The 27,300-nt window shown below is 41.0% G+C and overlaps 1 protein-coding gene and 1 pseudogene across 1 annotated transcript in view; one reads left to right on the top strand and one right to left on the bottom strand.

The window, feature by feature from the left end:
* LOC126281772 (carboxypeptidase N subunit 2-like) overlaps positions 1-27,300 on the top strand; it is a 312,044-nt gene that overhangs the window by 233,626 nt on the left and 51,118 nt on the right. The window lies entirely within an intron of this gene.
* LOC126282600 (5S ribosomal RNA) lies at positions 8,290-8,407 on the bottom strand (annotated as a pseudogene).

Here is a 27,300-nt window from a genome sequence, read left to right as displayed (position 1 = left end):
AAAAATTTTCACTTGTCAGTTTTGAGTGAACGAAACAAAAATGAGTAATGTGGTTAGATTAATATATAATGGTAAGAATAAGATAACACAGGAACCAAATATTGCAGGCAATATTAAAAACGAGCTCAGAAATGTCCAGCATACATACAGAAATTGCTGACATACATTCAGATAACACAAAGATAAGTAACAAAATCAGTACTTTAGGTAAAAATTTAACTTGAAAAATCCAGACTGTTGAAACAGAAGTCAACAATCTTGATCAAATACTTTCTAATTGTGTCAGTGTGGTAGAACAAAAAGTTAATACTAATTTGGTGATCTTGAAACTGTGTAATATCTGCAACACAGATCAAAGAGAGACCATTAACAAACTTCACATGGAGTTTTGTAGTATGAATACACAGTTAAGTCTAAAGTTATCAGAGTAGGAACAGAAAAAGGTGTAGACCAAGAACAAAGGGTAGTAGAAGCACAAGAAGCCTTACAAAATGAGAACAAAAATTTGACCACAAATTGTCACAACTCTGCAAAACAAATATAGGTGAATTTGTATCAACTTTCAGAGAACTTGCAGAGGTTGTTTGTAAACCCAAACAAGATGTTGCTCTTTTAAAACTGGATCATACATTTCTAACATCCAAATACGAAGAGCTTAAGAAGGATGTAAGGAAATGAAATGAAAGAGCCAAAGCGGGAATACTTGATGGTGCCATCACACTTGCAGAAAAGTGTATCCAGGAACACAGAACTTCTGTCGAGGCCGTAGAGAAGATAACTAGTGATTGCGAAACAAAAATTCTTGCTAGAATCGACCATGACATGAAAACAATTGAAGATAAAATTTGCTCTGAGCTAATAAGCAAAAGAATAGTTCAAATGGTGCATCTGTAGCTACAGTCCAGAATTAGTCACTACAGAAAATAATCACATGAACACGGTTTTGCCACAATCACAGTATAATACAGGCAAATCAGAACAATTTGCAAATAATTACACAAATGTACCAGCACTATCAAACACTGCCATACCATCAGCAAAGAGGTGGAGAACATCATCACAGTCAAGTGAAATTGCACAAGAAATATCATCAGTCCTTATTGATGAAGGTTTGCACAACACAATTTCCAATCTTTTTGCAAATATCAAAAAAGACATGATGCTCATTCATGGGCAGCAGAAGAAGCTGATAATTATCACACTTACAAAAAATTCAAAATACTGTTCGCAAGAAATACAAGAGATAATTTAAATGAATGTCTGTGACCCGCAATCTTTCAATGCAAGATGCAGTGGGTTGCTAAAATCAGGGAATACAAGAGAGACTTCCAGTGATCTCTATACTAAGTATAGTATGGAGATCACTGGAGACTTCGAATGGAGTTCTTTGATCCACAACCTTTCAATGGAAAAAAAGCTGGATTGCTAAAATTATAAAAAAAAAAAATATATTTAAACAAGACAAGACATTGGAGTAACCTGATATTACATGTCGATGAGCTAAGAATATTAAAAGAGTGGTTATCCATGCATATACGCAACAAACTGGCCGCAGTTTCGACTTACGACTTAGAATATTTTTTATCCATAGTCAATTCCATTGATCATATAGGGTAACAGCCCTAAGACAAACAATTACAATCGTAATCAGTCAGGGGCACCAGTAAATTGAAATTTTAACAACTGCAATAATCTTCTTCTTCTTTTCCTACAGCATTTGTCCCACGTGCCTGCAGGGTCCACTTCATGGATCCGTTGTCTCCATTTCGCTCCATCACAGGCTACATCTGGGTTCACGAATTAAAGGTCTGTATGAATCATATCAGCCCAACGTTGCTTAGGTCTCCTTTGGGTCTACTGCCAACGGCTTCAAGTGTGTAACCTTCCTTGGCAATAGAGTCATCACCGGACCGTAAAACATGACCAAACCATCGAAGATGACTGTCACGCATCTTGTCTTGGATTGGTGTGACACCAAACTGTTTCCTAATGCTGTCATTAGAAATGTGATCTAACTTAGTGAGGCCCACTGTCCACCTTAGCATCTTCATTTCCATTACACTTATGTGGCATTCTGTCTCAACTGTAGTTAGCCAGCTCTCACAAAGTGACTGGTCAGATGACAGAATGATAGATTTTTTATTTTAAATTATCTTTGATCCTGTGGTTGAAAGTGACTCCGGTTGCTGTTTGCCACTTCATCCAGGCTGCCTGAGTTCTGATGTTGACCTCTTCAGTGAGTCTGCGATCAGCAGTGAATGTGGAACCAAGGTACTTAAACTCACTCGCACGAGTCAGATCTTCACCATTAATTGTAATGGTTCCCATTTCATGTCTGTTTGATGTCATGTACTCAGTTTTCTTCAAATTAAGGGACAAACCATGTTGCGCCAACTGGTCACTCCATTCTTGAGTTAGGCTCTGTAGATCAAGCTTCTGTTCTGCAATAATAATGGCAACAATAACAGCAGGGGCAGCTGCAGCACAGTGGAGGCAGCTACAATAACAATAATGGTAGCAATCACTGCCACCAGTATGGTAATGAGCAACAAGTGTTTCATCCATACCATCCCAGGGATATAGTGCCAACTGTAATTTCAGAAACAACCGAAGAAATTGTAACAGTGGCAGTAACGGCAAGGGATAGACCTGCAATCAATGAAAGTGCATTTCTCAACACCATAATAACCAGAATGTATGGAATAATCCATGTGGCCTGAGCGGAAATGCACAACAAAATTTTGGCAATAGTCTACATCTACATCTACATGACTACTCTGCAATTCACATTTAAGTGCTTGGCAGAGGGTTCATCGAACCACAATCATACTATCTCTCTACTATTCCACTCCCGAACAGCGAGCGGGAAAAACGAACACCTAAACCTAATGATCAACCCTGAGTAACTACAATAACAACAGTGGTTACAGGAGCAGGAGAGACCCAGGACCAGGTCATGCCACATCCGGTCAAATACAAAGCCGAAAGTGGAACAATTCTGAACCCACAATACACGTAGTTGATGTTATGGGCAGAAGGATTAACCCCTCACCTCCACCTTCAGAAAACAGTGATTGCTTGGGTTAATCCCCCTACCAATGATCATGAATGGAAGCAGAGGCATACCGCTTTTGAATAGCTATTTTATAAGACATGATCAGGAAAATGACACAAGCAATATTGAAGGATTATAGGATGAAGTACAAGCTGTTATAAGTGCCAAAATTAGCAACATCAACATTCAGATTGTGCTAGACAGGGCGCAGTGGCGAATTTAATTTTGCAAAGTCTGTTTGAAGGATTGCAAAAGAAACTCAATTTGCCTATTTTACCAGTACAAAATTTTTGCATTATAACTGCACAGGGCAGTAAATCAAAGGTTGTCAGGCTGCACACTTGTTTGCCTATTAGCATAACTGAAAACATATTTACATACATATTTTTAGTAGTCGAAAAATTAATAGTTATCTGTCTGTTAGGCATGGAATTTTCCAGTATTAAATAAAGTTTGATCTAGACAAAGCAAAGTACTATTTGTATGTTGACAAAAAAGCTATTTCAGTTGATTTGGTGAAAACAAAGGCAAATTTCCACAGTCATTTGACAAAGAAGATTAATATTCAGTTGATGTGTTCTGACTTTTTATGTATACATGAAACATTTAACGACGTAAATTTGGAGAAGGTGACCACCCCATACAATATACACCAAAAAATTGAAGAGTCGACCACACTTACACAAGAACAGGAGCATGATTTAGATGCCCTATTGAAACATTCTCACATGTTTTTGTAGAAAACCCTGGTACATTAAGCGATATGTGCATCAAATGAAAGCATACCCACATGAAACTTTCTGTCTTATGTCATAAGCAATTCCTTGGACAAAAAAGGAGGCTATCAGGAAAGAGATCGAGTGCATAATTAAATGGAATATCATTGAACCATTGCTCTCACCATACAGCAATCAAATTTAAGTAATAGCCAAACATGACAGTACTGATTGCCTTGTCCTGGTTGCCAGGAAAATAAAATCATCGTATCCATAAGAACCAGGCCACACAGTGCTGAAGAGCAATTGTTAAAATTTCAAGGAGCTAAGTATTTGATCTTGATTGACCTTGGGCCTCGTAGTGGAAAATTTTACTCCAACCTGAAAGTCACCAGTATACTCCTTTCATGAGCAATGCAGAAGTTAACAATTTTACGTCCTGCCATTTGGTCTTAACATGAGTGCCAATGTATTTATTGCAGCATTAGACAGAGTGCTTGGGCCAGAACTTTTGAGTCAAGTCACCATGTATGTGGATGACCTTCTTATCACCACGAACATGTGACAAGCTCATGTGTAAATAATTAGGAAAGTCTTAGAAAGGTTATCTGAATATGAAGTTACCACTAACTTGAAAAAAATCAAGTTTGTGTGGGAAGAGATAAAATTTTCAGTCCATGTCATCTCACAGGTATTAGATCTGATTTCCCAAAAAGCTCATTGCAATCAAATATTTTCCTAGACCACAGACAAAGAAATAACGGGAGACATTTCTAGGGTTAGCATAATTTTTTTGAAAATTCATGCCCAACCAGTTATTAAATAGTGATGCTTCCTGAATTTATTGAGGAAAAACCACACATGGTTGTGGACAGCCAAGTAACAAGAGGATTTTGAGGCAATTAAACAGACTTTAATAGACTCAGACATTTTAGCATATCCAGACATGGCAGAAGAATTCTGTCTTAGTACTGATTCCTCATCACAAGGACTGGAGATAATATTGTTTCAAATGACAACAGAACAGGGATGTTACAACATAAACATCATCAGTTTCACAAGTTGTATACTTACAGAAAGTGAACGAGCATGTTCACTCACAGAAACCGAGGCATTGGCAATAACATGGGATTTTTGAAAATTTTGGTGTTTCCTATGGGGAACTCATTCTAAGGTATTCTGCAATCACTAAGTGCTTTCATTTCTATTAACATTCAAATTACTACACAAACAGTTAACCAGATGGTGCCTGTTTTTAGTAGAATTTGATTCTGATGTCATTTATGTCAAGGATGAACAGCATATTTTGGCAGTCGCCTTGTCTAGGCTCCCATAAGGATTTAGTGAGTATGTGGAACTGATGGAGCAGACCTCAGATTTCAGAGTACTTCTTATGCACAAAAGTCCTTTTAAGAAGTGTAGGAACATGTCCCAGTAACAAAAAGAAGATGAACGGTGCCATAAGGTACGGCAACAGCCTTTGGACAACAACAACTCTGAACGGGGAACATGATATAAATTTTACAATGGTGTATTATTTATAGTGGAGAACACCTGATTCTCATAATTGGTGTGTCTGCTTGCTAGAAAAATGCATACACACATAATGTATGGTGACATCATGGGGTGACAAAGTGCACTTGTAAAATCACATCTTACTGTTACTTCTCAAATATTAGAAAAAGGGTACTGCAAATAATCAGGAAATGTGTTACGTGTCAAAAGGCTTAAATCACATCTTAATGAACTGTGTCCAATCATACCAAAAAAACCCAGAGACCTCATGTCTTTTGACACGGCTGGACCATTTACAACTCCCAGAGGAGCTGCAGAATGCATAATAGCCTTATATGACATATTTTCAAAACAGTTAAAAATGTATGGTGCCAAATCTCTTGCAGTGGGACCCATAATAAGGAGAATAGTAGGAGATTATTTTGTTTGAGTTGGCAAGCCAGTGACAGCACTACCATTTCTACAAGTGCTAAATGGAAAGCAGTTCTTAAATCTCATGGTATAAAAAAATATTTTTATATCTAAATTCCACCCAGAAACAAATTGAACAGGTGTTTTGAGAATCCAACAGATTCATCAGAACAAGCATCCCCACTAAACACAGTAAATGGATAGAGTACTTAACACCTTTCGAACAAAAAAAATGGTTCAAATGGCTCTGAGCACTATGGGACTTAAAATCTGAGGTCATCAGTCCCCTAAAACTTAGAACTACTTAAACCTAACTAACCTAAGGACATCACACACATCCATGCCCGAGGCAGGATTCGAACCTGCGACCGTAGCAGTCTCGCGGTTCCGGACTGAGCGCCTAGAACCGCTAGACCACCGCGGCCGGCACCTTTCGAACAAATAGTAAACAACATGCCTCACTTATCCAAAGGGTACACACCTGTAGAATTAATGTGAATTCATTGTCCCAGGAAGGGGAAACTTTATTGACACATTCCTGGGGTCAGATACATCACATGATCACACTGACAGAACCACAGGCACATAGACACAGGCAACAGAGCATGCACAATGTCGGCACTAGTACAGTGTATATCCACCTTTCGCAGCAATGCAGGCTTCTATTCTCCCATGGAGACGATCGTAGAGATGCTGGATGTAGTCCTGTGGAACGGCTTGCCATGCCATTTCCACCTGGCGCCTCAGTTGGACCAGCGTTCGTGCTGGACGTGCAGACCGCGTGAGACGACGCTTCATCCAGTCCCAAACATGCTCAATGGGGGACAGATCCGGAGATCTTGCTGGCCAGGGTAATTGACTTACACCTTCTAGAGCACGTTGGGTGGCACGGGATACACGCGGACGTGCATTGTCCTGTTGGAACAGCAAGTTCCCTTGCCGGTCTAGGAATGGTAGAACAATGGGTTCGATGACGGTTTGGATGTACCGTGCACTATTCAGTGTCCCCTCGACGATCACCAGAGGTGTATGGCCAGTGTAGGAGATCGCTCCCCACACCATGATGCCGGGTGTTGGCCCTGTGTGCCTCGGTCGTATGCAGTCCTGATTGTGGCGCTCACCTGCACGGCGCCAAACACGCATACGACCATCATTGGCACCAAGGCAGAAGCGACTCTCATCGCTGAAGACGACACGTCTCCATTCGTCCCTCCAGTCACGCCTGTCGCGACACCACTGGAGGCGGGCTGCACGATGTTGGAGCGTGAGCGGAAGACGGCCTAACGGTGTATCGGACTGTAGCCCAGCTTCATGGAGACGGTTGCGAATGGTCCTCGCCGATACCCCAGGAGCAACAGTGTCCCTAATTTGCTGGGAAGTGGCGGTGCGGTCCCCTACGGCACTGCGTAGGATCCTACGGTCTTGGCGTGCATCCGTGCGTCACTGCGGTCCGGTCCCAGGTCGACGGGCACGTGCACCTTCCGCCGACCACTGGCGACAGCATCAATGTACTGTGGAGACCTCACGCTCCACGTGTTGAGCAATTCGGCGGTACGTCCACCCGGCCTCCCGCATGCCCACTATACGCCCTCGCTCAAAGTCCGTCAATTGCACATACGGTTCACGTCCACACTGTCGCGGCATGCTACCAGTATTAAAGACTGCGATGGAGCTCCGTATGCCACGGCAAACTGGCTGACACTGACGGCGGCGGTGCACAAATGCTGCGCAGCTAGCGCCAGTCGACGGCCAACACCGCGGTTCCTGGTGTGTCCGCTGTGCCGTGCGTGTAATCATTGCTTGTACAGCCCTCTCTCAGTGTCCGGAGCAAGTATGATGGGTCTGACACACCAGTGTCAATGTGTTCTTTTTTCCATTTCCAGGAGTGTATAATGTAAAATAAAGCAAGTAAGGTGACTTGAAAAGAATTAGTTTGCAAGAGGATTTATATTTGTAGTACTTGAAAAGGTAAACATTTCCAGTGCAATGTGCACTGCACATACAGCCCGGCAAGAAAGGAGGCAATTGGAAGGTGATTCACTCCCTCCGCCCCCCAAAAAAAAAGACCCACTTAATTACATGAGATCATAGTAATCGTCTACTGCATGTGCAGATCTACAAAATACTAGCAATATGCTATTCAGCTTCCTACAAAGAGGCAAGCACATCTAAAAGAGTAATTTATCTGAACAATCAGATCAAGATTTCTTAATTCATTGCAGATTAAATGCTGTATATAGAACTTTGTTGGCTAGCACTAACACATTCACCTGCAGTATTAAGTAGCGATAAGTAGTCTAAATAGTAATGACTGAATTATGTACATATTTGTCGTAAGAAGTACGATATCCTTGGGAGCTTCTAGAATAAGCTAATATTCTGAGTATTTGAATGAATAAATGTAGTGACAGTGTTGCTACTCTTCATGAACATGTAGATAAAATAGAAAATAGATTAGTGTATGTGGATATGAAGGGGCATGTGGTCAGCACACCGCTCTCCCAGCCATTTGTCAGTTTCTGAGACTGGAGTCGCTATGTCTCAATCAAGTAGCTCCTCAGTTTGCCTCACTAGGGCTGAGTGCACCCCGCTTGCCAACAGCGCTCGGCATACCAGGTGGTCACCTGTCCAAGTGCTAGACCAGCCCGACAGCGCTTAACTACGGTGATCTGACGGGAACCGGTGTTACCCCTGCAGCAAGGCCATTGGCCAGTGAGTCACCTACCCAGTGAAAAATTAATGTGCCCCTGTGTGCACAAATTTTATCTGCAAACCAGGAGAAGGAATCCCTTTAATAAAGACAACAAGCCTTACGAGCAGAACAATGATGCATTTTTGGCACTGGCGCATGATACTCACTTCAGATACTGGGACAATGTAAAATAGCTGGCCATGGCCAGTGATGCTGCACGTAGCAGTCAAATCCAGAACCATACCCATCCAGTGGCACCAACAGAAACAATCAAATTTTTCCTTTCTCCTGCAGTCAATAAGGACCTTGTGTACTCCCACAATATTAATCGCAAAGTTTGCAGAACTTAATAAAGGAAGAATGGAAAATAAAAATGACATTAAGTCCTTTATCTTATGTATTAGATAGGGAAAGGGGAAGTGAAAATTTTCATGTACACGTATGTCTATGTACTGTAATATCAGTTCTTTTTTTCTTTTTTTAAAGAAAAAAAAGAAGTGGAGTGTAAAACTGTAAAGAAATATTGCACTTCCATGAGAACTATTTATGTAATTAATACTTGTTTCACCACTGTTTATTATTGTCACAATAGTAAAAAGCAATACTCAGAGTTAAGTTATAATCAAAGAATTTGATAACAAAAGGCCAAAAAATAAAGGCGCTCCCTATATGGTGTTATGATAGGGGCAGATGTGGCAGTAACTTTTAAGCTGATTAAAATATGCACTCTGTCTCACCGCCAGATAGGGATAACATCTGCGACAATGATGAAAAATAGTGAGCCCAGAGATGATTATTAATGAGCAACTCAGCACACACTAAGTTAATACTAGCTGTCTGTCTGTGTTGAGATCTAAAAGAGACTAGATGCGTGTGTACACTAGGCAAGTATTTTTAACATTGTGAATGTATTACATAGAGATTGTGTGTGCAAATATATTCAGGGCAGTTTTAAAATGCCGTTTGAATATTTATTTATTAATCACTAAATGTACATTGTAATGTTTGGAGAATCGTGAGGATCTGCATGGAGGGAAACACCAACATGTCACCACAGTGATGAAGAGGTAGGGAAAAAAAAAATTTCAGGAAGGGACACAAGAACATTTTTCATTTTTATATCTATGTATTCTCATTGAAATCTCATTGTTCAGTTTTTTCTTCATTAGCTATGATGACTGTTAAGATAGCCAAAACTCCTCCTTTATCTGATCATGTATTCGAGAATAATCCAAAAAAACCATTTATTCCTTTCAAATGAAATGATTGTATGGCATTGCCGCCCGGGAAGCCTCATCCAGGGAAGTTCGGCCGCTAAGTGCGAGTCTTATTACCGTTGACACCACATCGGGTGACTTATGTGCTGGTGATGAGGGTAAAATGTTGATGAGAACAACACTACACCCAGTCCATGAGCAGAGTAAATATGCAACCCGGCTGGGAATTGCTGGCCCACTGCATGGTAGGCGAGAACAGAACCAGCTAAACAGGTGGACCCCTTTTAACTAATACTTCCCTTATTTCCAGTTTATTTTTCCCAATAATTACCCTACAAGGAGATCATTCTGTTTAAGATGCCTCATGTTTGAAATCAGAACATACTCTTAAGATTCAAAAGCAGATTAATGTTAATGATACTGGATATATAATCTAATACTCACCAAGTGGCAGCAAGAGAACACATATATAAAAATATTTTGAAGTTTGCTAGTTTTCGGAAGGGCGAAGGGAAAGGAAGAGGAGTGAAAGAAAAGGCATGGTGACGTTCAGGAAATGGGGAGAGTACAGAAAAGTCACACTGAATCCCAGGTCAGGGTTGGGGTTTGGGTTGTTTGGGGGAAGAGACCAAACTTCGAAGTGATCGATCTCATCAGATTAGGGAAGGACGGGGAAGGAAGTCGGCAATGCCCTTTGAAAGGAACCATCCTGGCATTTGCCTGAAACAATTTAGGTAAATCATGGAAAACCTAAATCAGGATGGCTGGACCCAGGATTGAACTGTAGTTCTCCCGAATGCGAGTCCAGTGTGCTAACAACTGTGCCACCTTGCTCGGTGGGGTCAAGGAGACTTACTGGATGGGATGAGATGGAAGGGCTCATTGTTGAGGACTGCTCCAGATGGGATTTGAAAATCTTGCAATGGATATTTTTTTAAATTTTATTTTATTTTTTTTTTTTTTTCCGAATGTGTGTGTGATGCACCAATTGCAATGGTTTATACGTTGCTGCTGCAATGCAATTTCTTTTATAATTTGTGTTCACCTACCTCTTTATAGTGGTAGATCTTCGCACTTAAACTCCTGACTGCAGCTACTTACGAGATCACAGAAAAGCAGTGTGAGGAAACTGTAACTTCATAGCTACATGCCGGAGGCCGCTATAAGTAAAATTTGCTGAAAATTGTCTATGTACTTTAAAGAAATGATTCGGAAAGGGGATGTCACTCATACTTTAAACATGAAGTTCAAATTTAAACCTTCAATAAATCTTTATTGCCGTTAAGCAAGATCATCAGCCCACATTTACGAATATCACTAAAGTTTCTGCTCACAGTTATCACCATTCCTAAAACCGCCAGAACTTTTACCTTCCCAAATTCCGAAACCAATTACTTGTAACACAGTCAATTATCGGCCTGTTACTTCTGCACACAATATTCAGTGGTTGTCTTTAGTAAAAGTTTATGCTCGCCATAAAATACTCAGTAAGAATATATTCAGTACCGCCAAGCTATGTAATTCAAAGTTCACTCGCGATTTTCATCGGAACAAATTATCACAACACTAAAGTTTTCATATACAGTTTCTGGTCACTACCAGATACCATTAACACTGGACCATAACACGGAAGTCATCTCAAGACTTCATCTTACACATAATGCGAAAAGTCACATCCAGCATAACCGCCTCCAATCAAAGCTAGCTCGCGACTCTCCTCTCACTCTCCCACACTCAAAACTATATCTCCTCGCTAGGCGGCCAACCGTCTCTCTTCTCATTGGCTGTCAGCACTTATGACCAATGAGAACTCACTTCTAGGGCGCACTTCGTGCCAAAATCTAGCAAGTACCAACCACTTCTCTAGGCTCATTGATGTCATCAAATTAAGTAACACAAAACTCTCTAATTAAATAAGCAAAACTAAGTGAACTATAAGCTTTACTCTACATCTGGAAATTTATTATGTAGTCGCGATTGTTCTTGCTGTCTTATACATAAGCTTACATACTTGGACATCTGACATCCACTAATAGGGGAACCACCACTAGTGGATTCGTTCCCACGTTGCAGAGTTGGAACACTTGCCAGTTTCTGTAGAGAATTACATGAATGATTTTTTGTAATTTTGAACGTCCCACATACTCTCACACATGCATTCTCATTTACACGCACCCCAACACACAATACACATATTTACTTAGAATTCTTGAAATTATTATTATAGATAAGTCACAGAGGTTTTCTGAAACTAAAAACTTTCCAAATTTATATATGATCACTGAAAGTGTTATCAGACCATCGTACATAGTCACTGAAGGTGAACTATTACATCACTGTATTCATTTAAATTCTTGACTATCGGAAAATTACGTTTTTTGTATGGAGTTTTACTAACTTCCAAAATACAACTATTTTTGATCTCAGACTTTGACATGTTGTTTGTTTTCACAACAGAAGGATGTACATCAAATATTACATTCCTCAGGTTATTCCTTTATTAGTTATTAATATTTTTAGTTTTGTATAATGTAAGTGGCCTGCCAGCGCTACTCCACTGCTTTCACATGCGCAGCTGCAACAGATGATCGTGACGTCAGTCGGCAGGACACAACTCGTCTGTTACTGACCGTATAATACTCTACCGGCTTACATTGCAGCCCACATGCATTCTGAAGTAAAGCTTTTAATAGACAAATGGGCCATCACGCACTAGTTGCGACGCCACATCCTGAGAGCTTAAAGGTTGAAGATAGGCTAGACCAAACATCATGCATGAGATGATTAGAGCAGAGAACTAATGCATTGTGTGTGGTAGACGTTGGCCATGGGGAAAATAGACAGGTCAGAAAATAAAATTAAAGATATAGAAAACTAAAAGGGAATAGTTACTGAGCAGAATCACTGAGACAGAAGAAATTAACATAAATTAAGGCCAGAGGGTGAAAATCACCAAGGACATGTTGTAATGCCAGTTCCCACCTGTGGAGTTCTGAGAAACTGGTGTCTGTGGGAAGAATCCAGATACATGTACTAATCAGCTACTTTGACAAGGCTATGCCTTCCTAAAATCATGTCCTGTTCAACATTTTGCCCACCACACCTAGAACAGCAATTTGTTGCACTCCCGATTTCTGCAATATCCTTGTCATCCCCTAGGTTCCTTCTGCGCCTGTTTCCCTACCTTTTTATTCCTATCAATATTACAGGGTGTATACGACCCGGGACAACCGGGAGAAAACCGGGAAAAATCCCGAGAATTTTCCGTTATTTTAGGTTTCAGTTAAATTTTTGTAATCTTGGCTGGTAAGAATCGATTTTTCTAACAAAGGATATTACTCTATCCCGCTACTGCAGAATAATACTACAACAATAAAACGTGAACGAGAAAAAAAATGAAAATAAAACATAAATTGCAAAGGAAATGTGTCATATGCAACAACAAAACACAGTGCTCATACAAACGTTTGCCCACAGCAAAACGTGTCAAAGGCGTTAGGAAGACACTGCAATGCTTCATACCAACAAAATGTCTCCGATGAGCGTGACGTCACAACTGTTTAACTAGATTCGTTACAGCAGTTACGAGCAAGCTCATGCGCATGCGCAGTTGAGCGGTCGGGGCAAACTGATGTATTTGACCCGAATGACAATTGCTGGGGGAGGAGGAGGCGGCAAATTCATTTTCTTGAGAAGAAAATAATCATATTTCACAAAGAGCCTAGCATCCAGCGCACGTTGATCTACCGATTACTCATGATTTTGAAACGCATCCCTGTTGGTTATTGAACACACTCTTTAACTTGATTTCTGAATGAATCATAATTTAATTTTTGGATGTGTACCTAGTGTACGTGATGTTTGTCAGAGGAATCCTTATCGCATCTAGAAATAAACTTTTCTGCAAGCAAAAGGGGACTGGGTTATACGAGCGGAGCGGAGTAAAGCCGAACGAGTGAACGCCAACCGCTGTCTGATTATGTGGTTGATTGGGTTTGGAATGATCAGCTTTGTTATAATTACTAGCGAAAGCCATAGAGTCAGACTACCAGAGTGGAAATAAACAACTAACACGAATAACAGGTAAGAAAGATTACGTATTATCTTCTCGGAGTATCCAAGAAAATGAAATTTTGTCAGAAAACTTTTGGCCAGATCGCTAAACTAGTAAGGGCCAGTTGTACAGTCCTCGTCTAGCAGCCGCTTAACTTCTATTCTGGAAGTAGGTGCGGAAAGTGGTTTGTACGAGCATAACAACGCCTAACCGGAGAATAATCAGGGATAACTAAACCGGTGATTCTGGCAGGGTTAGTGAAGTTAACCGGCGACTAAATTTTGGCAGAGGCAGGAATAGTTCCAGAATTAGTCATGACAAGATTGTTTGTTAGAACGAGGAAGGAGAAGAAACGGGGACATCACACCAATTAGGGAAGAATATGACGATTCCAAATTTAAGTAAAAATCTCGTACTACTACTTTTGGATCTCATCCTCAAGAAACTGGGGTGTATGATTGAAATGTGAAACTATTTTCTAGTATTAAACTATTTGCTTGTACTAGGCCTAATAGGCATTTTATGTTGGTCTTTGTGAATTATATTCGGTTGTGTTACAAAAATGACCATTTGTGCAAAAACAGTCTCGTTTATTTTGTGTGTGTTACAATTTCTGCAGTGTTAGAAAGGCTTATTTTGTTTTATCTAGCAGACAGTGACAAAATAAACGTAATCAGATCGAGAAACCACACCAGTCATGGGTAGTATTTGTATTAACAGCTTACGCAGTATTAGACAACCATATTTCGGCTTCTTTTCTTTTATGACATAATTTAAGATCTTTTAATGTTTTACACGTACAAACATATGGGCTTCCTACGTCATCATAGCTGCCAAAGCGCGGTGGCGCCTGTTATCTGGCGCTCGCTTGACGACTGCTGAAAGGAACCTATTTCTAACAGGTCGCGAGAAAACATTGCGAATGGTGGTTTGAAAAGCGTTTCTTTCAAAGCAAGCTTCCTCTTTCGCAAGTGTAACTTTGTGTGAGAATGTATGATGAATTCCTCAAATCACAGTGCGTTTGATGACAAGCCATTAGAAGTATTTCAAGCCCAGATCAGACAATAGTGTCATTATTATGAGCAAATTGATGTAGTGCTACGGGAAGCTCTCGCTCCTCTGCGGTAGCTAACTTATTTGTTGAAAACTTTGAGAACAAGTCACTGGACCCGGCTAAAAATTTTACTGGCACATTTGTGTGGTGTATCTTAAAGTGTAACACGGGCAAGAAAAATCTGCATTATATGTGAAAACTTAGCTTCTGTTGCAGCTTATTAACCTTAGAGACCAATGTTGTACGTGAAAGCTTTGCTTTTCTGGTAGGAACACTATGTATATTAATTTAAAACATTAACTATTCCTGTTTGTGTATCTGCACTACTTAACAGTGATATTGCTATTAGCGGACTTCCTCGCGTGTCCTACGCTCTGAATATCCGCTGTCATCGCCTGGCGGGATCACGTGACATGAGCAATGACTCGCTTACAAAAGCGTATTGCAATCTCGACTACATGGTTCGGAAAGTAACATGCAGTGTTTGGTGGGATTCTAATTTATACTTTCGTGATACGAAAATATACAGCGTACATATTGGAAAACAATAATAATAATAATAATAATAATAATTTTAAAAAAATCTTTCCAAAAGTGGTTTTCTTTTCTGAGTTTCGTTTTTTAAAGCGCCGGGAAATTCTACGCCCATATATAAAAACATAACCATTCAAAGGATTGATATGTTTTACAGTTCAGAGGTAAAATATACTGTCACTTAATAAAATGGAAAAAGTGTGTTTTCATCCGGGAGAAAATGTATTTTTAACCGAGAAATCCGGGAATAATCCAGAAATTTTTTTTCGTTGTCCACGTATACACCCTGTATTACCATCCCCAATGTAAGTCTTGCCCTATGCAGCATCCTACCACCACTTAAACATCTATACCAGTCCTATAATAAATGAAACATATGCAATCAAAGGGAGAGCCACCTGTTAAACAACACATCAAGCATCTGCATTTATGTAAACACTGTTCAGCCTTTTACATTGGCATGTTTTTGTTGTTGTTGTGGTCTTCAGTCTTGAGACTGGTTTGATGCAGCTCTCCATGCCATTCTATCCTGTGCAAGCCTCTTCACCTCCCAGTACCTACTGCAACCTACATCTTTCTGAATCTGCTTAGTGTATTCATGTCTTGGTCTCCCTCTAAGATTTTTACCCTCCACGCTGCCTTCCAATGCTAAATTTGTGATCCCTTGATGCCTCAGAATATGTCCTACCAACCGAACCCTTCTACTAGTCAAGTTGTGCCACAAACTTCTCTTCTCCCCAATCCTATTCAATACCTCCTCATTAGTTATGTGATCTACCCATCTAATCTTCAGCATTCTTCTGTAGCACCACATTTGGAAAGCTTCTATTCTCTTCTTGTCCAAACTACTTATCATCCATGTTTCACTTCCATACATGGCTACACTCCATAAAAATACTTTCAGAAACGACTTCCTGGCACTTAAATCTATATTCGATGTTAACAAATTTCTCTTCTTCAGAAACGATTTCCTTGCCATTGCCAGTCTACATTTTATATCCTCTCTACTTTGACCATCATCAGTCATTTTGCTCCCCAAATAGCAAAACTCCTTTACTAATTTAAGTGTCTCATTTCCTAATCTAATTTCCTCAGCATCACCTGACTTAATTCAACTACATTCCATTATCCTCATTTTGCTTTTGTTGATGTTCATCTTGTATCCTACTTTATAAGATTACCACCAAAATATCAGTTAGGGTGAATAGGCTTAGGCATAGGGCGTATACTGGCAATACACAGTATCCTGTTGCAGAGTATGCACTACAACACGACAGCTGTGACCTTGGTGCCTATTTCATCACACGTACTATCTGGATTCTTCCACCAGGTTTCTCAGATCTATGCAGGTGAGAACATGCATTACAACATGTCCTTGGTTCTTGCGCCCACCTAACTTTAATTTTTATTAATTTCTTCCACCTCAGCATTTCTTCTCAGTAACTATTCCTTTCTTGACTCTCTTTCAATTTTCTGCATCTTTTATTTTCTGACCTGTCTATTTTCTTTCCATGGCCCACCTCTACCACATACATTGCATTAGCTTTCTGCTCTTAATATCTCATGCATGATGTTTAGTCAGTAATCTCTGTCTTGTGTATTAGCCTATCTTCCACCGTTAAGCTCTAATTTTCAAATCTCATCTGGTGCAGTCCTCAACAATTAGTCCTTCCTTCTCATCCCATCCACTAACTTTCCCCTGACTCAGAGTTCTGGGTGATTTTTCCAAACTCTCAACATTTCCTAAAGTTCAACAGTCCTTTTACTTCACCCCTCTTTCTTCCTTTTCATTTTTCTGCCAGAATAAGCAGCCACTAGCTCCAAAAGCTTGATAATTTAAATACATTTTTATATATATGTCCTTCTTCCACCACTTGTTGAGCAGACTTTTTATCTATCCAATTATATTACATATTTACAAAAATTGATTATATTTGTTAATGGTGTTGGATAGTAATTTTGTGCATCACTTCAGATAACCTGCTTGTAAAGGGGTTTGACTTGTGCTTTCTTTGAATCACTAGGCACAGTTTGTTGCCTATAAGATCTATAGTGATTTATGAATAAGAGAGCAGCTAACTCACCTGCAAAATCTATACAGAATTCAGCAGGGTTTCCATTTCACCCACAGGCCTAGTTCAATTTTAGTTGTTTCTCACTGCAACTGACACTAACATACTGTGAAAGTCTCTTCATCTTTTCCCTTCATTACGAAACTGACAACTCTCTGATGTCTCAGGAATGTCCTATCAACAGATTTCTTTGATTAGTCAGGTTGTGACTTAAATTTAATTTCTCTCCAGTTTCATTTGATACATTGTCATTATAGTTATTCGAGCTACGCATTTAATCTTCAGCGTTCTCCTGTTACATAATATTTCAAAAGTTCCTGTTCTTTTCTTGTCTGAACTGTGTATAGTCATCATTGCACATTGGTAAATGGCTATTTTCCAGTCATACATCTCCATAAAAGACTTCCCAACATTTAAACTTAAATTTGATTTTAACAGGTATCTCTTTTTCAGAAATGCTTTTCTTGCTGTTGCAGTCTCCATGTCAGTCATCATCAGTTATCTGTGGTGCTCAAATAGAAAAACTTGGGTACTATTTTTAGTGTCACATTTCCCAGGCTAATTCATCCAACCTTGCTTGATCTAATTTGACTTCATTCCATGACCCTTGTTTTACCTTTGTTGATGTTCATCTTATAGCACTGTTTTAAAATACTAGCCATTCCTTTCAACTGCTCTTCATAGTCCTTTGCTGTGTCTGTCTGAGTTACAGTTTCATCAATAAACCTAAAAAAAATTTACACTGAGGTGACAAAAGTCATGGGATATCTTCCAATATCATGTCACACCTCCTTTTGCCCAGTATAATGCAGCAACTCAACAGCATAATGTGCAGGATTTTGTGTATTAATTGACCTCTTGATTATATCCCATAAATGTTTGATGAGACTGATGGGAATCTGGGTGACCAAATCATTCAGTTGAGTTGTCCAGAATATTCTTCAGATCAGTTGCAAACAGTTGTGGCTTGGTGACATGGTGCATTGCCATCCATAAAAATTCATTGTTGTAGGCTGAAATTGGTCTCCAACTGGCTGAATGTAAATATTTCCAGTCAACAATCAGTTCAGTTGGACCAGAGGATCCAGTCCATTCCATGTAAATGCAGTCCACACCATTATGGAGCCACCACTAGCTTGCACAGTGCCTTGTTGACAACTTTGGCCCCTGGCTTTGTGGGATGCGCACTACACTTGATCCCTACCATCAGCTCTTATCATTTGAAATAGGTATTCATCTGACCAGGCCATGGTTTTCCAGTTGTATAAGGTTCAACTGATAGGGTCACAATCCCAGAAGAAGCACTACAGGTCATCTCACACTCTTAGCAAAAGCACTCACATTGGTTGTCTGCTGCCATAACCCAATGATGCCATATTTCACTGCTTTGTCCTAACAGATATGTTCATCATATGTCCCACAATGATTTCTGATGTTATGAGGGTAATCCCAAAAGTAAGGTCTCCTATTCTTTTATAAGTACATAGACCTGTTTATTTCTACAATGGTTTACATCAGTTTACAGCTTGAACATTTAGCTATTTTTTTGGCATATCACCATTTCTGTTGATGCATTTTTGTAGATGCTGTGGCAGTTTTTGTATGGCCATGTCATACCAGCTCACTACCATGCTGTTCAGAGAGTTATGAACCCCTTCTTTCACCCTGTCATCAGAGCTGAATTGCTGGGACCACAATTAATGCTGACAGGTACTGTGAGGCTCAGAAAAAACTGAAATGGGCAATTCAGAACTGGAGAAGAAGAATGTTGAGCGAGGGCATACACATTCTCCATGTCGTCCTAACCGCCATCTGCTTTATGTCTGCTGTGCAGCGAGCTACGTTAATTTAAGTATTAACTGTATTTTTCTTACTTGTCACTTCTTGTTCCATGTGTTTTTGCTTTTAGGAAGCTTTAATTGTCAAGTGCTATTAATAGTGTTTCATAGATTTTGTGTTTGTTTTTAATACAGTCAGAGACAGTCCCTTTAGTCAGCCATAGGGCCAGTAGTGCTAGTGTTTGTTTTCAATACAGTGCAGAGACAGGTAGTGCTATTTTCATTGTTTTCTACAAGAAGTTTAGTCAATAATCAGCTGCCTTTAGTGAATTAGCAGTCTAGTTAAAAGTTGATTAAGTCTCTTCAGTAAATTGATTCCTTAGGATGGATAGGATGTGTGACTGAGGTGTACGGACACAGGAGGAGCAGGCCACTCTTCCCGAACAGCTGAGCATCTTGATGGCCGCAGTCAGCTGTCTTCAGGCTGCTGCCTCGGAGTGTGGTGGCAGTGGGGAGTCCGGTGCATCGCAAGGTACACCCCAGGTGTTACATGCTTCACTCACTGTCCCTGCTGTCGAGACATCTTCGCGGGTACCGGGCGCAGTTGGGCCACCCTCTCCCCAAGGGGAGTGGTGGGTTCAGCGGCGTTCGCGGAGCACGACGCAGAGGGTAAATGTGGAGGCTGGCCGTGTGGCATCGCCCCCTCTGCCTGTGAGTGGACATGTGGCTGCTCCTTCAGCAAGGTCCGAGCAGGCACACAGGGGGACGGGTTTATTAGCTATTGGGAGCTCCAACGTTAGGCGGGTGATGGAGCCCCTTAGGGAAATAGTGGAAAGGTCGGGGAAGAAGGCCAGTGTTCACTCTGTCTGCTTGCCGGGGGGTCTCATCCGAGATGTGGAGTAGGCCCCTTCCGGCGGCGATAGAGAGCACTGGGTGCACCCGACTGCAAATTGTTGCTCATGTCGGCACCAATGACTCCTGCCGTCTGGGTTCAGAGGTCATCCTCAATTCGTACAGGTGATTGGCGGAATTGGTGAAGGCAGAAAGCCTCGCTCGCGGGGTGGAATCAGAGCTAACTATTTGTAGTATCGTTCACAGAACCGATCCCGGTCCTCTGGTTTGGAGCCGAGTGGAAGGCTTAAACCAGAGGCTCAGATGATTCTGCAGAGAGCTGGGGTGCAAACTTCTTGACCTCCGCTATCGGGTGGAGACATGTAGGGTCCCCCTGAATAGGTCAGGCGTGCACTACACGCTGGAAGCGGCTACTAGGGTAGCGGAGTACATGTGGAGTGCACATGGGGGTTTTTTAGGTTAGAGAATTGCCTCCCTAGGCCCGACAAGACGCCTCCTGAGATGCGGCAAGGTGGGAGTAGGCAAAATGCAACAGGGAATAACAATATTAATGTGGTAATAGTAAACTGCAGGAGCGTCTATAGAAAGGTCCCAGAACTGCTCTCATTAATAAACGGTCACAACGCCCATATAGTACTAGGGACAGAAAGTTGGCTGAAACCAGACTTAAACAGTAATGAAATCCTAAACTCAGATTGGAATGTATACCGCAGAGACAGGCTGGACAGTGAAGAGGGAGGCGTGTTTATAGATAAGAAGTGCAATAGTATCGAAGGAAATTGACGGAGATCCGAATTGTGAAATGATTTGGGTGAATGTCACGGTTAAAGCAGGCTCAGACATGGTAATTGGATGTCTCTATAGGCCCCCGGGCTCAGCAGCTGTTGTGGCTCAGCACCTGAAGAATAATTTGGAAAATATTTCGAGTAGATTTCTCAACCATGTTAGAGTTCTGAGTGGAGATTTTAATTTGCCGGATATAGACTGGGAGACTCAAACATTCAACACGGGTGGCAGGGACAAAGAATCCAGTGAAATTTTTTTAAGTGCTTTATCTGAAAACTATCTTGAGCAGTTAAACAGAGAACCGACTCGAGGCGATAACATATTAGACCTTCTGGTGACAAACAGACCCGAACTATTTGAATCAGTTAATGCAGAACAGGAAATCAGCGATCATAATGCGGTTACTGCATCGAAGATTTCAGCCGTAAATAGAAATATTAAAAAAGGAAGGAAGATTTTTCTGTTTAGCAAAAGTGACAAAAAGCAGAGTACAAAGTACCTGAAGGATCAACATAAAAGTTTGGTCTCAGGTACAGATAGTGTTGAGGATCAGTGGACAAAGTTCAAAACCATCGTACAATATGCGTTAGATGAGTATGTGCCAAGCAAGATCGTAAGAGAATGAGATTTTCACTCTGCAGCGGAGTGTGCGCTGATATGAAACTTCCTGGCAGATTAAAACTGCGTGCCCGACCGAGACTCGAACTCGGGACCTTTGCCTTTCGCAGAAGAGCTTCTGTAAAGTTTGGAAGGTAGGAGACGGATACTGGCAGAAGTAAAGCTGTGAGTACCGGACATGAGTCGTGCTTCGGTAGTTCAGTTGGTAGAGCACTTGCCCGCGAAAGGCAAAGGTCCCGAGTTCGAGTCTCGGTCGGGCACGCAGTTTTAATCTGCCAGGAAGTTTCAAGATCGTAAGAGATGGAAAAGAGCCACCATGGTACAACGACCGAGTTAGGAAACTGCTGCGGAAGCTAAGGGTACTTCACAGCAAACATAAACATAGCCAAAGCCTTGCAGACAAACAAAAATTACGCGAAGCGAAATGTAGTGTGAGGAGGGCTATGCAAGAGGCGTTCAATGAATACGAAAGTAAATTTCTATGTACTGATTTGGCAGAAAATCCTAAGAAATTTTGGTTCTATGTCAAGGCGGTAGGTGGATCAAAACAAAATGTCCAGACACTGCGTGACCAAAATGGTACTGAAACAGAGGATGACAGACTAAAGCCCAAAATACTAAATGTCTTCTTCCAAAGCTGTTTCACAGATCAAGACTGCACTGTACTTCCTTCTCTAGATTGTAGCACAGTTGACAAAATGTTGGATATCGAAATAGACGACAGAGGGATAGAGAAACAATTAAAATCGCTCAAAAGAGGAAAAGCCACTGGACCTGATGGGATACCAGTTTGATTTTACACAGAGTATGCAAAGGAACTTGCCCCCTTCTTGCAGCGGTGTACCGTAGGTCTCTAGAAGAGCGAAGCATTCCAAAAGATTGGAAAAGGGCACAGGTCATCCCCGTTTTCAAGAAGGGACGTCGAACAGATGTGCAGAACTATAGACCTATATCTCTAACGTCGATCAGTTGTAGAAGTTTGGAACACGTATTATGTTCGAGTATAATGACTTTTCTGGAGACTAGAAATCTACTCTGTAGGAATCAGCATGGGTTTCGAAAAAGACGGTCATGTGAAACCCAGCTCGCGCTATTCGTCCACAAGACTCAGAGGGCCATAGACACTGGTTCACAGGTAGATGCCGTGTTTCTTGACTTCCGCAAGGCGTTTGACACAGTTCCCCACAGTCGTTTAATGAACAAAGTAAGAGCATATGGACTGTCAGACCAATTGTGTGATTGGATTGAGGAGATAACAGAACGCAGCATGTCATTCTCAATGGAGAGAAGTCTTCTGAAGTAAGAGTGATTTCAGGTGTGCCGCAGGGGAGTGTCATAGGACCGTTGCTATTCACAATATACATAAATGACCTGGTGGATGACATCGGAAGTTCACTGAGGCTTTTTGAGGATGATGGTGTGGTGTATTGAGAGGTTGCAACAATGAAAAATTGTACTGAAATGCAGGAGGATCTGCAGCAAATTGACGCATGGTGCAGGGAATGGCAGTTGAATCTCAATGTAGACAAGTGTAATGTGCTGCGAATATATAGAAAGATAGATCCCTTATCATTTAGCTACAAAATAGCAGGTCAGCAACTGGAAGCAGTTAATTCCATATATTATCTGGGAGTACGCATTAGGAGTGATTTAAAATGGAATGATCATATAAAGTTGATTGTCGGTAAAGCAGATGCCAGACTGAGATTCATTGGAAGAATCCTAAGGAAATGCAATCCAAAAACAAAGGAAGTAGGTTACAGTACGCTCGTTCGCCCACTGCTTGAATACTGCTCAGCAGTGTGGGATCCACACCAGATAGGGTTGATAGAAGAGATAGAGAAGATCCAATGGAGAGCAGCGTGTTTCATTACAGGATCATTTAGTAATCGCAAAAGCGTTACGGAGGTTATAGATGAACTCCAGTGGAAGACTCAGCAGGAGAGACGCTCAGCAGCTCGGTACGGGCTTTTGTTAAAGTTTCGAGAACATACCTTCACCGAAGAGTCAAGCAGTATATTGCTCCCTCCTACGTATATCTCACAAAGAGACCATGAGGATAAAATCAGAGAGATTAGAGCCCACACAGAAGCATACCAACAATCCTTCTTTCCACGAACAATACGAGACTGGAATAGAAGGGAGAACCGATTGAGGTACTCAGGGTACCCTCCGCTACACACCGTCAGGTGGCTTGTGGAGTATGGATGTAGATGTAGATGTAGACAAGGCTTGCCCACACATCGATCAGCAAACAGTTGCTCTCCTGCAACAGTTTCAGTGGAACATAATCACACACTCACTCTATAGTCCTGACCTGGCACCCGGTGACTATCACCTGTTCCCTAGTTTAAAGAACATTTGGCTGGAAAGTGATTCATTTCCTATGACGAGGTGAAAGAATAGATTCATAACTTTCTGAACAGCATGGCAGCAAGCTGGTATGACATGAGCATACAAAAACTGCCACAGCGTCTATAAAAATCCATCAACAGAAATGGTGATTATGTCAAAAAATAGCTAATTGCTCAGGCTGTAAACTGATGTAAACCATTATAGAAATAAACAGGTCTATGTACTTATAAAAAATAGGAGAATGCTGTTGCTCTCTCATTAAGTGAAGGTTTTCAGCCACTGCATTGTCCATGGTGAGAGGTAACACTTGATATTTTATGTTCTTGGCTCAACACTGTGGATCTCATAATATTGAATTCTGTAAAAATTTTCAAAGTGGTATTTCTCATGCCGCTAGCTCCAAATACCATTCTGTGTTCAAGGTTTGTTAATTCCTATTGTGCAGCCATAATCATTTTGGATACCTTTCCACATGGATCACCTGAGTACGAATGATAGTTCCACCAATGCATTGCCTTTTCCTATGTTGTGTGCATGATACTACTGCCATCTGTATATGTGCATATTGCTATCCCATGACTTTTGTAACCTCAGTGTATTTCTTCTCTTTGAACTTTAATTCCCTTTCCAAAATTCTCTTTGGTTTCCTTTACAACTTGCTCAATGTGCAGCTTGAGTAACATCGGGTATAGGCTGCAATCCTGTCTCACTCCTTTCCCAATAACTACTTTCCTTTCATGTCCTTCAACTTTTACAGTCCTTAACAAATGATCAGAATTTATTTAGGGACCTGTGAGAGATCTTTTGAAAGATCCTGCTGTCAAAGTCTTCACACAGTTCCCTTTTGACAGCCAAATGCATTTCACTTAGCTTCTCTGTTTTTATAGCCCTATGCTTTGTTTTATAACAATTGCACAGTAATCATTGTTTCTTTAGAAGTTTATTGCAAAAAGACTCTATACCACATAGAGTCTATACCATCACTAATTGTCCTACTATGCACATATCTAATAGGGTCCTGTATGTGATTCTTGAGTTTCTCCCGGCGTATTTAATAATCAAAATATCCACGGGTGTACTGCCGGTCTATAGTGACCAACGGGCACAATATTCCAGCGATCAAACATGTCACCATCATCAGGTGAACTGACGGACTGAGCTCCTGTGAACGCACCAGCACGGAGATCCGTACTCTATGGCTGCTCAGGGGGAACTGGGTTCGGTCGCAGCGGCGGCCGATTTAAATACCCTCTGCCCGCGGCGCGCTCCCTCCGCCGTCCGTGCCCCGCGCCATGGTAGCACGGTGGAACAGATTGCTACGGCGTCTGAGATGACGTCGGTGTGATGGCTCTGTTCGCCGTGGTCGTCACAACTATGCGTTTGCTCGATTTACTCTTGATTAACCCAATCGCTGGTTCCCAAGCCTTGCTAAGATTATAGCCACAGTCACAGTTTATGAGGTCATCATTGGTGCGAATTTCGATGGCCTCTCTAACAACGCTGTCCCAGTATCTCGATGTCTGTACCAGAATCCTTGTGCGGTCATACTCCATAGCATGATTTTCCGACAAACAATGTTCAGCGACCGCCGACTTGCTCGGATACATCAGTCGAGTGTGCCTCTGGTGTTCACGGCATCGATCCTCTACGGTACACATCGTCTGACCAATATACGACTTGCCACATTGACACGGAATCTGGTACACGCTGGCCTTCCTCAAACCGAGGTCATCTTTGGCGCTCCCAACCAGTGCACGAGTTTTATTCGGAGGACAAAACACTGTTCCGACCCGGTGTTTCTTCAGAATGCGGGTGATTTTCCCCGAGAGCGCGCCTGTGTATGGAATAAATGCAGTGCCTACCTCCTCCCTCGTGACTTCATCCATCTCAACAGGTTGTGATGCAGTGGTTGGGCAGAGAGCACGTTGGATCTGCCACACTGAGTGCAAATACAGCCAGCAAAAGGCTTCTCATTTGTGGTGTGTCTGATGGAAGTTGTGCATTGTGAGAATGCAAGTGCAATAAGAGGTGAGATTGAAATCAATGTGAACATGTTGAAGGCACAGGAGAGTATAAAAAGTGACATCTGGAGCATTAATAATAATTTTGTGTGGCTCAATGGTCTTCAGTATGAAGCCACTTCAGGGATTTACATTCCCCTAACCAAACATGATGATCATACTAGTGAAAGGGGATCTGCAGTTTAATGTTGAATCTGAACCACATTTCATTCTCAATGACTCTTCACATCATTGAATTGTGAGTATGTTTCTGTTGGTTGTAGATAAATAGGAAACAAAAAGTCCGCTGGGTACATATTGTGGATAAACTGTTCATCATTATTGTGTCTCCTGTTGGGAATTATTCATTTTAAGAAACAATTGTAAGAAGTCCCTCACTGAGATGGCTCATTGAGGGATATTGTCTCTAACAAAAAATAGTGTTTCAGCAAAGTGTGTTAAAGATATGAGATCTTTCAATGCTGTTTCTGATTGGTCAAGAATTAGTAGATCTAGGTGCACGTTATGGACAAGTCAGTGCTAGAAATGTAATGCCACAGCCCTCTAGTGTAAGTAAACAAGTCAATGGAAAACATAATGCCTTCTATTAACTGGGAAGTTATTAATAAGGAATGTGATGTTACAGTTGATATGTGGACAGATTTGGACACTTAAGGGCTCTATTTGCCCTCTTACCATGTGTTACATAAACAGAAGTTGATTTCAAGATTGCAGTGAATATTATGAAAGAAGTAGGACAGAGAATTGTAACAGTTCCCAGACATGTTGTATACTTTTGTTTTTGTCAGTGACTAGGCTGCCACTATAATAAAAACTTTGGAAAGTCATGAACAGCTTTCTTGTATTGCTCATTGTATTAACACAACACTTAGTCACACATTTGATGAAATTACTTCAGTTTAAGGTTATTCCCTAACCATCATAGCATCAATAAACACTGTAAATGCGTTGTATGGTACATGAGAAGAAGTGGCCTTTGCTCATCTTCTAATTCAGCCATAAACCAAGAAGTCATCACATACTAAACTTGTTTACTCTGACAAAGTCTCTACAAACACACTAAAAAATCTGGTGCTCTACTGCTGGAAAAAATTCTCCTTACAGATACAGGGCTGTGATAATGAAGTGCCATGAAGAATTGTAGATCTACTGAAACCTTGTAAAGATGCCACCCATGCATCAGAAAGCAAAAAAGCACATAAGAGGTGTGTTCAAAAAGTAAGGTGACTTTATATTTTTATGAAAAAATATTTATTTATTCACCAATTCTCATGTTGTCCCCTTCAAAGTAATCCCCCTCAAATATAATACACTAGTGCCAATACTTCTTCCAATCCTCAAAGCTCTTTTCTTAAGCACTTTTTGGTACAGCCTTGAGTACTTTCAGCAATGCAGTTTTTATTTCCTCAGTTGCAGGGGGCCCAACCCAGTGAATATGGTGGCTGCAGCATGATTTTTGTGTTGTTTTTGGACAAAAGATCTCTCACAAGCAACGATAAATGAGCAGGTGCATTGTCATGATGCAAAAGACATGAATTGTTTTTCCACAGTTCCAGACTTTTTTTGTGTA

Source organism: Schistocerca gregaria, chromosome 7 (assembly GCF_023897955.1).
Source record: "Schistocerca gregaria isolate iqSchGreg1 chromosome 7, iqSchGreg1.2, whole genome shotgun sequence".
In the NCBI taxonomy this organism is placed as follows: Eukaryota; Metazoa; Arthropoda; class Insecta; order Orthoptera; family Acrididae; genus Schistocerca; species Schistocerca gregaria.
This window is presented reverse-complemented; position numbering and strand designations above follow the sequence as displayed.